Source organism: Cyanistes caeruleus, chromosome 5, assembly GCF_971803275.1.
Source record: "Cyanistes caeruleus chromosome 5, bCyaCae1.hap1.1, whole genome shotgun sequence".
In the NCBI taxonomy this organism is placed as follows: Eukaryota; Metazoa; Chordata; class Aves; order Passeriformes; family Paridae; genus Cyanistes; species Cyanistes caeruleus.
Window position 1 is genome coordinate 4,097,402 of NC_141705.1, and position 13,335 is coordinate 4,110,736.

Here is a 13,335-nt window from a genome sequence, read left to right on the forward strand (position 1 = left end):
AAATATGAAGTGATTTTCCTTCACATTGGAATGATTGTCTCTTGGAGGTGAAAGGAAAACAAGCCTGTCTCTATTTTATTGTCTAAAAAGAAACTACTTAGAAACATTTCTTTTAAATATTAACTACTCCGATTCCCTTTTTCAAGATGGCAATAATGGATCAAATTGCTCATTACAGAGTGTTAGAAAAAACTGAAATAATATTTTATTGCACTTTTATTTCTGACCTGTTCTCCAGTGAAAAATCAGTTCATGTCTAAAAAGGAGACTTCTTTTTGAAGAATTGTTATTCAGACAAAATCACTTTTATAGCAGACATTCCTTCAGCTTGATTTTTTTTTTCCCCCACAGCATTATCTTGCACAATTTATTTACTGAAGATTGTCCTGAAAGCAGTATGAGATTACTTTACATCTCTTGTTCTGTCCTGCCAGGCTGTAGCATCTAATAAATTTCTGTACATAAAGATGGAAACTCTGACTCACTGAATCCCCAAGTCAAAATCACTTGAAGGATTGAGTGCAGATAGTGTTGGAATTTATTTTCCTGCTGATATTCAGATTCATATGAAAGCAAAGGAAACATCTCCTGAATGTCTCACATTGCTTGTTTAATATTAGGCAACACTTTTTTTCTAGGTATGGAAAAATTAACATTTTAGGGACCCTCTGCTTAAAAGGTAGTAGTGCCTACTTAAAAACAGACAAACAGACGTGATTCCCAACAGATCTCCTGAATCCATGATAATCCCTTACTGATCTATGAAATGATGGAAGAAATATTCATGAAATGAAGGGAACAAAGCAAGAAGATCCAGAATATTCATTTGTAAAATTCACTTGTATATTAAAGGGAAAAAAGAATACAAAAAACAAAACTAAAACCAAAATCCAAAAACCTACCCAGGAAAAAACACACCAAGCAAACACAAAATTGGTCATTATTACATTTATTTTATTCCACAATGTAATTCCAAGAGAAGAAGGGAGTGCTGTCAGCTTAGATATATGGCATCAAAGTGAAATACGAATGTAAAATGTCTGAAGAAATAGAAAACAAAATTAATAGGTGCTGGACTTTATCCTTCCATCCCTGAGCTGTTTCAATATCTGTCTGCAGAGGGAAGTGTGTGATTCACTGGGGAATACTGGATCCACATTGGAACTTTTATCCAGGCTTCATTCCTTGGAACGTAATTCCACTCACTCACTGTTTCCAGGTAGTAATTAAAGGGTATTTATACCTGCTCCTTTGTGAGTGGATGCTGGATAGAGCCTCCAAGAATTTATTATGGTTTTGTTAATCCTTTCCAGTGGTATCAAAGCAATAATTTCGTTCTGTGAGGCCCAGTTAATGAGATACTAATGCACTGAGCTGATTAAAGAGGCAGCAATTAGATCCAAGCACTTGTTTGTTAATGAGGAAGCTGCTTCTCAGAGCTAGACAATATAGTGGGCTTGTAATAGTTAACTAATACCTTCAGCTAATGATAAATTCTTAATTAAATATGATTGTGCCTATAGTGGCAGAAAGAGCTCTTACCATGCTTTTCTCTGATTACATCACTTGCTACATTAAATTCATTAGAAACACGAAGCAGCAAATAAAGGCCAAGGGAGATGAATAATTTTTAATGAATGATGAAACCACTCAGTGAGTAAGGAGGAATAATAGTTACAAATAATGCTGTTCTTCCTCTGTCTGTCTACTGAAATACATACATTCCTGGGGTTTGTTTTGGTGGTTTTGTATTGATTCACTAAATGTCTTAGCAAAATAACCTGATAACCAGAGCTCAAGCTCATCTAATATTTTATTTTAATTTTCTTCAGGATTTTGTCACTGCAAGGATAAACACTGATGTGAGCACTTCTCTGACAGTCATGTCATGAAAGAACAAAAGATTGCTTCTAAATTTCTCAGTCTATTCTGAATCCTGTCTCCAGACAAACCTAAGAGCAGAGGGAGAACACAGGGTTGTGAAACCAGGTCAAATCCTGGCTTTGCAAACCAAGAACTTGAGAAAATTCAGTGCTGGTGGTTTTTTTTAATGTACTGGAAAGAAATCTACCATGAAAGCCCAAGAGATCTCAACATAGTCCTCTCAACAGCATAAAAGTGGGAATTATCTCCTGAAACCCAGTTCTTGACAATTTTGGATTCTGGATGTGATTATCAGTGTTCTCATTTCCAAAGAGCTCATTTTGGACGTCAATGGTTTTCACATCAGCTCCAAAAAAAAATCCCCAAATCATCAAAGTTGACTTTATAGCATGAGTTGGGTTAATTCTTCATTCTTCACTGCTAGCACAGAATTGTTGAGATTGGAAGGGCATTTGGACATCCAGTTCAAGCCCTCTGCTCAATCCAGGTTTTCTTGGTCTGTGTCTGATAAATCTGGGATTTCTCCCATATCTCCCCAAATGTTTCTTTCTAAATCCATTTCTCTGTAAACTTTCTGCTGCAAGCTAGGTATAAATTGTTATTTCTGTGTGAGACTGGGTTAACCCTGGTGTGTTACATATGGTCTTCTACTGCCATTCTGCTTGGCTCAGTCTTTTATAGAGTTCTCCATTGCCATTTTTGTTTAGATAGTAATTTCTTAGTAATTTCCTCATTTCTCAGTAACACAGTGATGCTTACATCTGAGGGAGGGAACTGTGTTTTTAAAAACATAAGATTAAATATTTATTAACTATTAAATATTTACTTTGTATTGATTAATAATTCTTGAAACTGTTTCTCTTGCTTCACATTATGCTTTGAATGCTGTTTCTGTCATTTAACTCATGTAAGATTCCTAAGAGTGATAATCTGGTTTTCCAGTACTAATCCTGATGAATAACACCAGAAGTAACAGAGTTCTATGAGCAGATTTAAGGAATCCTGTGGCTTTCTTTGGGAAACTTCAAGACAGGGACTTATGCTTTTTGTATAAAATATTGGCCTTGTCCATCTTGGGTACTGTCAAAGGTTAAATCAATGCTATTTATAGTTGAAAACTATCAGCATTTTAATTATTTTATTTTTTTTCCCCAGATTATTATACTTTTTAGCCCAAGTATATGAAGATGCTGCTAAGATTCTAGCCTGGTTAAAAGCCATTTACATTAAATAAATTACTCTCTCTTAAATATGTAGCTAGAAGCTTTTCTAGTCAAAGAACTGCCACATTGATCAAAGTTTATATTCCTAAGAATACCTAATGCTTCCTCTGGTAACTCAAGAATTTCTCCCCAACATTAACACCTGTCTTCAGCCAAGCTTATATACAGAATTTTAACTCTCAATAGATGGAAAATAATTAAGGATATGTAACTAATAAATTTTCACTTCGATAGTGCATTGAGGAAAAACTTGCTCTCTAACAAGTTTATGGTATTTTGGAGCTTTAATGTTTATGTACAGCTTGTGTGACTCAATATTGGGAAATTCCAGATGATATATTTGCATATTTAAGGGGGAAGATTTTTAGTGACTTGATAAATACATTTTCATTTCAAATTAATGGAGTAGAAAATGTGTAAATAAATTACATCCAGAAACATTCTGATTTTTTTATTGGCTGTGTTGCTCACTTTTCTTTACATGCTTCACTGCTTAATAGTTTTCCCAATAGTTCCAGGATTACGAGCAGGATAAAATACCTTAGTGTTAGACAGTGGGATATATGTGGAGTTTTAGAGGGATTTCTACATTTTTGCATCGGCATCTTCAGTGTTTGCACAATGAAACAGATGAGGCCTTCCTGAGAGGACTTCTGAGGGTAAAAAAATGAAATTACCTGAGATGGTCAAGCCAAGAATCTCAAAGAAACCGTAAGACTCATGACTTAAATTAAAGATAAAAAGGAAAAATAAGAAACAGACTTGAAAGTTTCTGTAAAGTGGCATTGCCAGGATAAAATGAATCTAAGACTCTTTCTCCAAAGATCCCAAAGTCTTAGTTCTCTAAGATTCTTTCTCCAATTTTATGTGATTTTAAAGTCAGAACACCTCCAACAGATAAATACTATTGATTTGTGCATCAGATACTCCAATCATTTTCATGTGCAGGTCTTTTTGAGTACTTTATATTCAAACTATTACAAGTTTTTATGTTGATCACTAGGTATAGCTCACAATCAGAAGTTCTTTGTTTTTCAGATGGGGAAGTTTTAAAAAAAACATAGAAATATATCTAATTTCTCCCTTCATTAAAATCCCTGGTGCCTTTTATTAAAGATTGGCTTGTAGTCACAGAACTCTGTTCTTTGTGTCCTTTCTCTGGCTGTCAGCTTTCTGTCCCCATGAAGGTGGCAATGCCAGAGTTATTACAGGCAAATACATCAAATGGCTTGTCAAATCATGCTGATTCCCTTTCTCATCTCAGAGCAAGCTTTCACCTCTTCAGAGGTCCAGGAAGGTTTTGAAATTAAATCAAATAGTTAAAGGAAAATTCCTGCAAATGCAGAAAAGAGTCTGTGGTTCACAGCCTGTTTGTGCTGCAGGATTTACTATTATTCCAAGGGGAAGGAGTGGAATCACAGAATCACAGAATCACAGAATCACAGAACCACAGAGCCACAGAACCACAGAATCACAGAATCACAGAATCACAGAATCAATCACAGAATCACAGAATCACAGACTGGTTTGGGTTGGTAGGGATCTTAAAGCTCATCCCATTTCACCTCATCATGGACAGGTCTTCCACTATCCCAGGTTGCTCCAAGCCCCATCCAACCTGGCCTTGAACACTTCCAGGGATCCAGGGGCAGCCACAGCTTCCCCACCTTCCCAGGGAAGGATTTATTCCAAATATCCCATCTATCCCTGCCCTCTGGCACTGGGAAGCCATTCCTTGTGTCCTGTCCCTCCATCCCTTATAAATTGTCTCTCTCCATGTTTCTTGCAGGCTCCCTTCAGGTACTGGAAGGCACCAACCAGGTCACCCCAAAACCTTCTCTTCTCCAGGCTGAACCAAATACTAAGTGGTATTAAATAAGGAGATGTAATGTTTTATGCTTTTATTTTAATACAATTACTTCCCAAGAGTAAATATAAAAGCTCTATTAAAATACATAAATCATATTCATTTCCTTCTTTACTATTTTTGATATTTTGAAGGAAAAATAAAATCTAGAGGTATGTGATTCTCAGACATTCACTAAATAATTTTCTTTTCTGAATAAATTCAGACTAGAGAAGGTACTGACCTGCTAATTATAAAACCTGATGCTTCCTTCATTTTTCTGATCCTTTTCTTCTTTTTCTTGCATTCAGTTTAAATGAGTCCTGCCATCTAATTACAGCTAAAAGGATTTGACTTTAATTACTTTCCACTGTAGGTGTGAAAACAAGCAAGCAGTTACCAGAGCCATTACACCAAATGGTGCAACATTAAATTTCTGACCCTACAACTACCAGACAGAGCTTTCAGTTGCAACAGCATCTTAGTCTAGTTGAGTCTAATTATTGCCTTCTGTGAATGCCATCTTTTGAACTTTGTGCTTTGGCATTGCCTCGTTCACAGCTAAGAAATAACAAGTGCCTTCATCAAAGTGCAGTGAATTCTCTGGCATTTTAAAATAACTGCCAGAACCAGCTGGGGGATAGAAAATAATTGCCATTCAAATACACAGTTTTTGGGGTTTTCCTTCCTTTTTGTCTAGTCTCCTGTGCAGCGAGGTTCCTAAGCCATAAACAGTGAGAAATATTTGGGAGGAAATCATTCCAGTTTAATTAGGTCCGTGTTCTGGGTAGTGTCTCCCTGAAGTTTTCTTACCCTGAGAACTTTTTTTTTAAAACAGCAACTGTGGTTCTCTTGTTGGAGAAAGGTCAGTTCTCAAATCAGAGCAGACTCTGTTAGACCCCCCCATGTTCCACTGGGAGCTTGGGCTTGGGGAGAAACGAGGGAGTCGTACCTGCTTTGGGAAGCGTCAGCCAGAGCTCTTCCCAGGACAGCTGTGTGGATTGCAACCACAGTGCAAAGATAACCGAAAATAAGTTGTTTTTTCCATCTCCTGCAGGACAGGATGGGTCAAAACCAATATTAATTTCTTTAGATATATTTGTTGGTTGTTTCTGAACTAAATTTGTCTGAAGTACTTTGTGAATAAGTAGAAACAATTGTACACATAAATATTTCTCTCTTCCTTATGAGAGATTATAATCTTTGTTCAAAACACTGAACTGAACTGAAGAATTTCATACCTGATTTTTTTAGGCTTGAACACCACAAAATGTGATCCAAAATACACCTTCTGCTGTTAACATCTTTAAAGCTGTGAAGAATTTCTAATGTGTGCAAACCCTGCATTTCACTCCATTCACCTTAATGAACTGAAAAGCATTTTTCCCTGTTCTATGGGAAATGGTAATTTTTGTCTTTATCTGTTCATTGTAATAGTATAGGTTTATTTTCTCTTTAAGCTTCATTACACCTTGAGCTTTAATGTAGGCACCACCTATATTTTAATATAATTACAGATTTGTTTAGTGCTCCTATAAATAACTGTGGTAACAATCTCCAGTGATTCAGAAAATTCATGCTCAAATGCCCATGTATGTTATTTTGATTTAATCTCACTGATATTTATTAATATGTACAGCATGAACACATTCTCAAAAGGAAACACAGACATAGCAGTAACTTTGTTCTGTCACCTTTCTCTGAGTTATTCTTTATAATAGTTGGAAAGTTTTATGCACAGTGTAAAAATTTGGAAAGACAGTAAATATTATTCTGCAAATGCTTTCACCACACTGACTTGCAGGCTAGCATTCTGCATTAATTTCTTAGTGTATGTAGCCTGTCTTCTCATGTAAAAGACAAAGATTGTCTTTGCTTGATGAAATTTTCACCAAAAACAGCATTATTCCAACCTTTAAGCTCAGCATGTACAGAAGGCAAATGATTGTGCCTGTGCTGGATAGTCACTAGTACTTAGTTAACTGCATTAATTTTGAATATTATTATTCCACTCTTTACAATTGGAGTGTTTCTAATTTTCTGTGTTTGCCATACAGTCAGTGGGAGACCCTGTAGCTATTGCAGTTGTTCAGTTTTGGCAAAGTCGAGGGAGGAAATGGCAACTTTATCAAAATGGTTCTTTTTAAGGCTTTGCCAGAGATTGCATTGCACCCTTGTTTTGGTGTGCCATGGAAATGACCCATTTCACAAGGCAATCTGTGCTTCACTGCTGAAAGACACAGACTCTCTCTCTGCTCTGTATTTTTCTCTATTTTAATATTTATGTTTCAGTTTGACACAGTGGTGGGAGAGGCAGTAAAGGGAGAAGGGAATGGGAAGCCCAACAGTTGGTGCAGGAGATGCAGGGGGGGTAAAGAAGAGCACAAGCTTCAGCAACCTGCTGAGACAGAGCTGGAAAATCATACAGATCTTAAAATACAATACTGAAAAAAATGGTGCAGGGTGCCTACGTATTTCTTGTCCTTTTCAACTTGTTCAGAAAATAAAATAAAGATTGATCTTCAATTGGATCCAATCTTTGCTTAAATTATTCCACCCTGTCTATAGATGTTGTGAAATCTAAAAGAATTTCACCATGGAAAGAGCTTTTATGTGCAGATGTGGCACTTGGGGACGTGGCTTAGGGGTGGCCTTGGCTGTGCTGGGTAAACCTCAATGATCCTGAAAGGTCTTTTCCAACCTAAATGATTCTGTGATTCTATTTAAATCCTCTTTTTTTTTTTTTTTTTGTGTAGCTGCCTTTTACTGCCTCTGCACAGCCCCAAGAAATCTGGTTGTGGGTCATTGCTGGCAGTTTGCTTTTTTTTCACCAGTATAAACCTTTTTCTCCTGGAAACACACAGAAAGGTGATCATGAAGTTTCTCTGAGGTTTTGTGCTGTCACTGATTCCTCTTGCCAAAGAGAAGACCTGTGAAGACAATTTGCCCTGGTCGTGTCTAAAGCTATAGCCCAGCTCACCTTTATTTTGATAAAAAATAGTAAAAAAATATGATGTTTGGTGATACACCAAGATCTTGTTAATACTGAATAACAAAATCAGAATCGGATTATCCATTTCAGTTTGATGAAAAAGGAAAACAATTAAACTTTGTAAGTTTAATTTGCCTAGTTTTATGCAAATAAATGATAAGATTGATGGAGAAATGAGTTGAGAATATAATTTAAAGAATCTCAGTAATAATTTAGGTCCTCCATGTGTTCTCCAAGCAGAATTTGTCAGAATATTTCTGACAAAGAAAGCAGGGAATTTTCTAGGTTGTGAAAAAGATGCATGAGGAACTGATAGTTCAAATTCGGATGAGGAAAAAGTCAAGAGCTTAACTTTAATAGATTATAAATATACTCTAAAAGTGTTAATTTTCATTTTCCCTTGACCCTGTTAGGCTTCAAGCTACTTTTAGGCAAAAATATAGTTTAAGCTAAGTGTTCAAGAGGCCACTCCTCTGGAAAATCAAATGGTGATATACCCCATATTGGTATATTAATACAATGATTTATTTTTTACCCAATATGGTCATTCCAATTCCATTGTCTAAGACTGTTTCCACATTTATGTTTTATCTATTTGACTTTGACAGAGAATTAGCAAGGAAATCTATATTTAAGATTTTAGCATCTCTGTACATTTTAATAAGGCTTAAATATAACATTCTGCTAAACACTGTGGAGAAAAGGCCAACTGAAATCACTAATTGCCAGCCACTTTTTTTAGAATGGCAGAATTATTTTTGCCTCACAATAATCCTCTGCAGTTTGGAACATGTTTGACTACCAGTTGTTAAATGAGCTTGTATCATTTAAGAGTGGGAGAAGAACATTTGAGAAAGGAATTGGAGTATATTTATTATAAATTGGCAAATTAAGCTGTTTCAAATACCATCAAGAGTAATTTCTGATTGAAAACCTTCACATGGTTTTCAAAAATAGCTGTTTAAACCTGTGTGTAGTTTTGCATTATCAATTTATTTCTGAATTGTATAGGCTTCTCTAAATGTTTTCTTGTATATAGTTTATTGATATATGTTCCCACCTGATCTTTAGCTTGTTTGTTTTTTGGTTTTTCTTTTTTTTTTTTGGTTGCTTTTGCTTTGTTTTGTTTTATTTTTACTTTTAAACCTCTGTTAAATGTGAAAGTATGAGAATTTACAGTTATGGACAATATATTTTAAATGTCTTGACATTAATCACATTTTTATTGCACATTTTTTCCCTTTTTGAAAAATTATCTGGGAAATCATAGAATCTTTGAGGTTGAAGAAGACCTCCAAAACCATCAAACCCAACCTTTGTTCAGGCTCTTACAATACCATAAGGAGAACCAAACTGATACTTTTCTCTGTCAGAGAGTTTCCTCGTGGCCTGTTTTAGTTTGCTGGCCTTTCTGGGTTGAAGTGATCCATCTTGATGATTATCCTGGGTGGAATCATCATCCATCCCTCCATCCATCACTGCTGCCACCACAATGGCCTTAGGAGGTGCCAGGTGGGAATTGGAGCCCTTAAAGCTGCTGGGTGAGCTGGGCTGAGCTCTGCTGCTCTGAGCTCTGCTGCTCTGGCTGTTCCTGGGTGTTTTCCCTTCCCTCACTCCCAGCTGGTTACTCCTTTTCTCAGGAAAATGGATTTCTGTGTCCTGCAGCTCCTTTGGGGAATGGTCTCAGCAGCTGCATTGATAGTAAAAGGTTTTAAAATCATAGAAAATTCGGGGTCTTAGAAAGAAAGTTAGGTTTGGCAAGCCCTGGGAAAAGTAGGCTCTGGGAAATGTTAGGCCTTGTGCTTGCTAAAGATCAGGTGAAACTGCACCTGTGAAATCAGTAGATGATAAATGATACAATTGTTAGGTGTGTTTAAAGAACATGAGGAACAATGTTAGGGGGTTGAGGGGGATCACGAGAAATCCATGCTTGGGTAAAAACAATGCATACAATAGAACAATGTCAGTTTAATAATTAATATGTAAGTTATATAAGGATAGAGTATAAAACATGTTCAGCTCAAAACCAAAATGGGTCAGATTTGGGTCTGTGTACCCCTGACACCCAGAGCTCTTCAATAAAGCACCTTCATCTAATCATTCCATGATTATGTGTGTTCCTGAACACTAACAGCATCGCTGCTGGAGTGTGTGTGTGTTCCCAGCCCTGAAAGTTCTCTGTGCCGTTTGTCTCCTTGGAATTTGGTACAATGATGGTGGGTGAGGAACAGAGTCGCATTGTTGTGGAAAATAGGGTTTTAAAATTAATCTTTAATTAAATGAGAAGACAATGAATGGTCTTGTGTGAGTGAAATACTGACCAGCAAGGGAATGAGAGAATGAGTGTCATAAACCATTGAGTGTCCAGATGAGTGAGGGGATCTGTGTAACACGGGCTCTTGGGTGAAAAAGGGAGAGTTTGGGGACTAAACAGACTTAGAGAAGTTAAGTTGATAAACAGTGGAAACAATACACAGTGGAAAGAGAGAAAAGTGAGAGAAAGGGAGAGAAAGAGAGAGAGGAAAGAAGGGAAGGAAAGGGAAGAAAGGGGAGGAAGGGGAGGGAGGGAGGGAAAGAGAAAATAGAAAATAAAAAAAGAAAAAAGAAAGAAAGAAAGAGAGAGAGAAAGAGAGAAAGAAAGAGAGAAAGAAAGAGAGAAAGAAAGAGAGAAAGAGAGAAAGAGAGAAAGAGAGAAAGAGAAAGAGAGAGAAAGAGAGAAAGAAAGAGAGAGAGAAAGAGAAAGAGAAAGAGAAAGAGAAAGAGAGAAAGAGAGAAAGAAAGAGAGAAAGAAAGAAAGAGAGAAAGAGAGAAAGAGAAAGAGAAAGAGAGAAAGAGAGAAAGAAAGAGAGAAAGAAAGAAAGAGAGAAAGAAAGAAAGAGAGAAAGAAAGAGAGAAAGAAAGAGAGAAAGAAAGAAAGAGAGAAAGAAAGAGAGAAAGAAAGAGAGAAAGAAAGAAAGAAAGAAAGAAAGAAAGAAAGAAAGAAAGAAAGAAAGAAAGAAAGAAAGAAAGAAAGAAAGAAAGAAAGAAAGAAAGAAAGAAAGAAAGAAAGAAAGAAAGAAAGAAAGAAAGAAAGAAAGAAAGAAAGAAAGAAAGAAAGAGAGAAAGAGAGAAAGAAAGAGATTTCTGAGAAATACATTTTCTGAAGTGATGTGCTTTATTTTGGAAATTAACAGCTTCCAGAAGAAAAGAGTTTTGTTTAGTGGAAATTTATTCTGTCATGTGTTTCTAGAGGAAAAGTTTACAGGCCTCCATGCAAACTCTTTATTATAATCTTCCTTCTAACTGGGAAGATTTCCAAATAGTGGGAGAAAGGTGTGGATCCTTCTGCAAAAACACATCATAGGGCAAGGAAGACTGAAAGATTTCAAAATTAAGCTGGCTCTGTAAATTGCAATAACCTTCACAGACAATTAAAATGAAGAAAAACCCCCCCAAATGTGAGAAGAAAGGATGATGTACTTTATTGATGAAGAGCAATACATGGAATCAATAAATCTTTAGATATTTTTTTTTCCATATAAAAGTATGTATTGTCACTTGGCTGAGGATTTAATGGGGGAAACATGAATTAATCACAAAAAAATCTATCAAGATGGATTAGTCAAATTATAAGAACACTGTTTTGAACATGAAATAGGTGGTTAGATATGCAATAAGAGGTCAGTGTGCTTATTTTTCTGGAGACAAGTCAAGTAATACATCATATTAACTTATAAACTCCTTGGCACACACATTCCAGATTTCTTATTAATGGGAAATCTTCATGTCAAAAGGTTAATTGTGTAAGCACTTGCAGACAGGAAATGGAAATCAGTCACAAGTAATGTCCACTTTTCCAACTTTTATTGCTTTCTTACAAAGAGCTGCTTTAAACATCTCATCAGAATTTTGTGGGAATCTTGAAATCTCAAAAAACTCACACCCAAACCTATTGGTCAATATGATTTGCAAGAGTAAAGCTTTGGAGCATTTCACATTGTGTAAGGTGGTGATGGATCCTTTATGGACTAGATGTGAAGAGGAAAAAAATACCCCCAAAGATACTTGAACTTCTCAAGTTAAGATGTATATTCTGCATAGGGAAGAAAAAGCCATTTTTTCATATAATTTCCAACCCATCTGAATTTTTAAAGGATGGTTTAGTTTCTCTTTACATACAATATCTACATGACTAAGTTAGCAGTGCTTCAGAGAAGTATTTCATCTGACTCATGGAACTGTAATTTCTGGGGTTCACATCCTTGTAGATACTGCACAGCCTTGTCATATTTTCAGTACTTGAACTCCCTCAGAAATATAAATATCTCTTTCCTCTGAAAATAGACCAGATCTCTAAATATCAGTGAACCAGCATCTACCAGACTTTGAATACTAAAGCAAGAAATGGAAAGTCCTGCAGCAACTTCAGCTGTCTATAAAAGAGATGAAAGGATTTTAAAATGGATATCTAGAAGAAAAGCCTGAGGCAGAGTTCAATCAGCTTTGGTCTAAACCGTTTTTAAATAAAATTAAAAAGGAACCACTGTAGTGATTTGGATGTTTGTGTTTATTGTAAGACTAAAAGCTGGATTGTGTTTAAAAGTTAAGTAATGACATATAAATTCATAAAAATTTTTGGATAATCCAGTTGCCTTTCCTAGTTAAACATAGTCTTGACACAACTATTTTAGAGTCAGTGTCTTAATCTGGGAAATTGTTCTCCCACAAAAAAAAAAAAAAAAACCAAAAAAAACAAAAAAAAAAACAAACAAAAAAAACCACCAGAACAATTTATTCACTTTTACCTAATTGAGAAATACTTTTGTTAATTAGGTAAAATTTTCTTTTTTCTGCGGAAATACATTCACCAAAATGTATTTTGTTGCAGGGCAGGAGGAGAGAAAAGCTGAGATTTCTCAAGTCCCACAGTTGCGAGTACCAGAGCTGTATTCTGAGTTCCCCACGTGGTTCCTCTCTTTAAACGAGATTGGCACAGACACCTCTATATTTTGGAGGGTTGTGCTGAACATCTCCAGAGTGTAGTTTTTACCATGAAAGAGGTGGAAATGTCTGTTATTGATCCATGGGTGCTTCAGGAAAGGGCTTTAAAAACAGAATGAGTTCTTCCCTGTTACATTCTAAAGTATTTATACAATAAATGGTCTCAGTTGCAGTTTTAGTGCATCTGACAGGTTCTGGGATGCAGCTTGGTTGCAGAATTCCTCCTCCAACAAGTGAACTATTAAAGGAGAACCCTCTGCTCTGAGTAGAGTTCAAAAAATGCAGCTGTTAGATAGGCTCCCCTACTTAATTTTAATTTCAGATGCAAAGATCCCTTTATTCTTAACTGTAGATCTGCAACTTTTTGCTGTAATACAAAGATTTCAATATAAAAATGCAGAATACACTTT

General features: G+C 36.0%; 1 protein-coding gene across 7 annotated transcripts in view; it reads left to right on the plus strand.

Annotated features, from left to right (window-relative positions):
* The window catches only part of CTNNA2 (catenin alpha 2), a 460,565-nt gene that overhangs the window by 156,463 nt on the left and 290,767 nt on the right, over positions 1 to 13,335 (plus strand). Inside the window, exon 1 of one of the 7 annotated variants that reach the window (XM_086891568.1) lies at positions 1,126 to 1,219. The exons of the other annotated variants lie outside the window; for them this stretch is intronic. The gene's annotated coding sequence lies outside the window, so the exon portion shown is untranslated. Of the gene's footprint in view, positions 1 to 1,125; positions 1,220 to 13,335 lie in introns of those variants that run through there. 7 annotated transcript variants of the gene reach the window in all.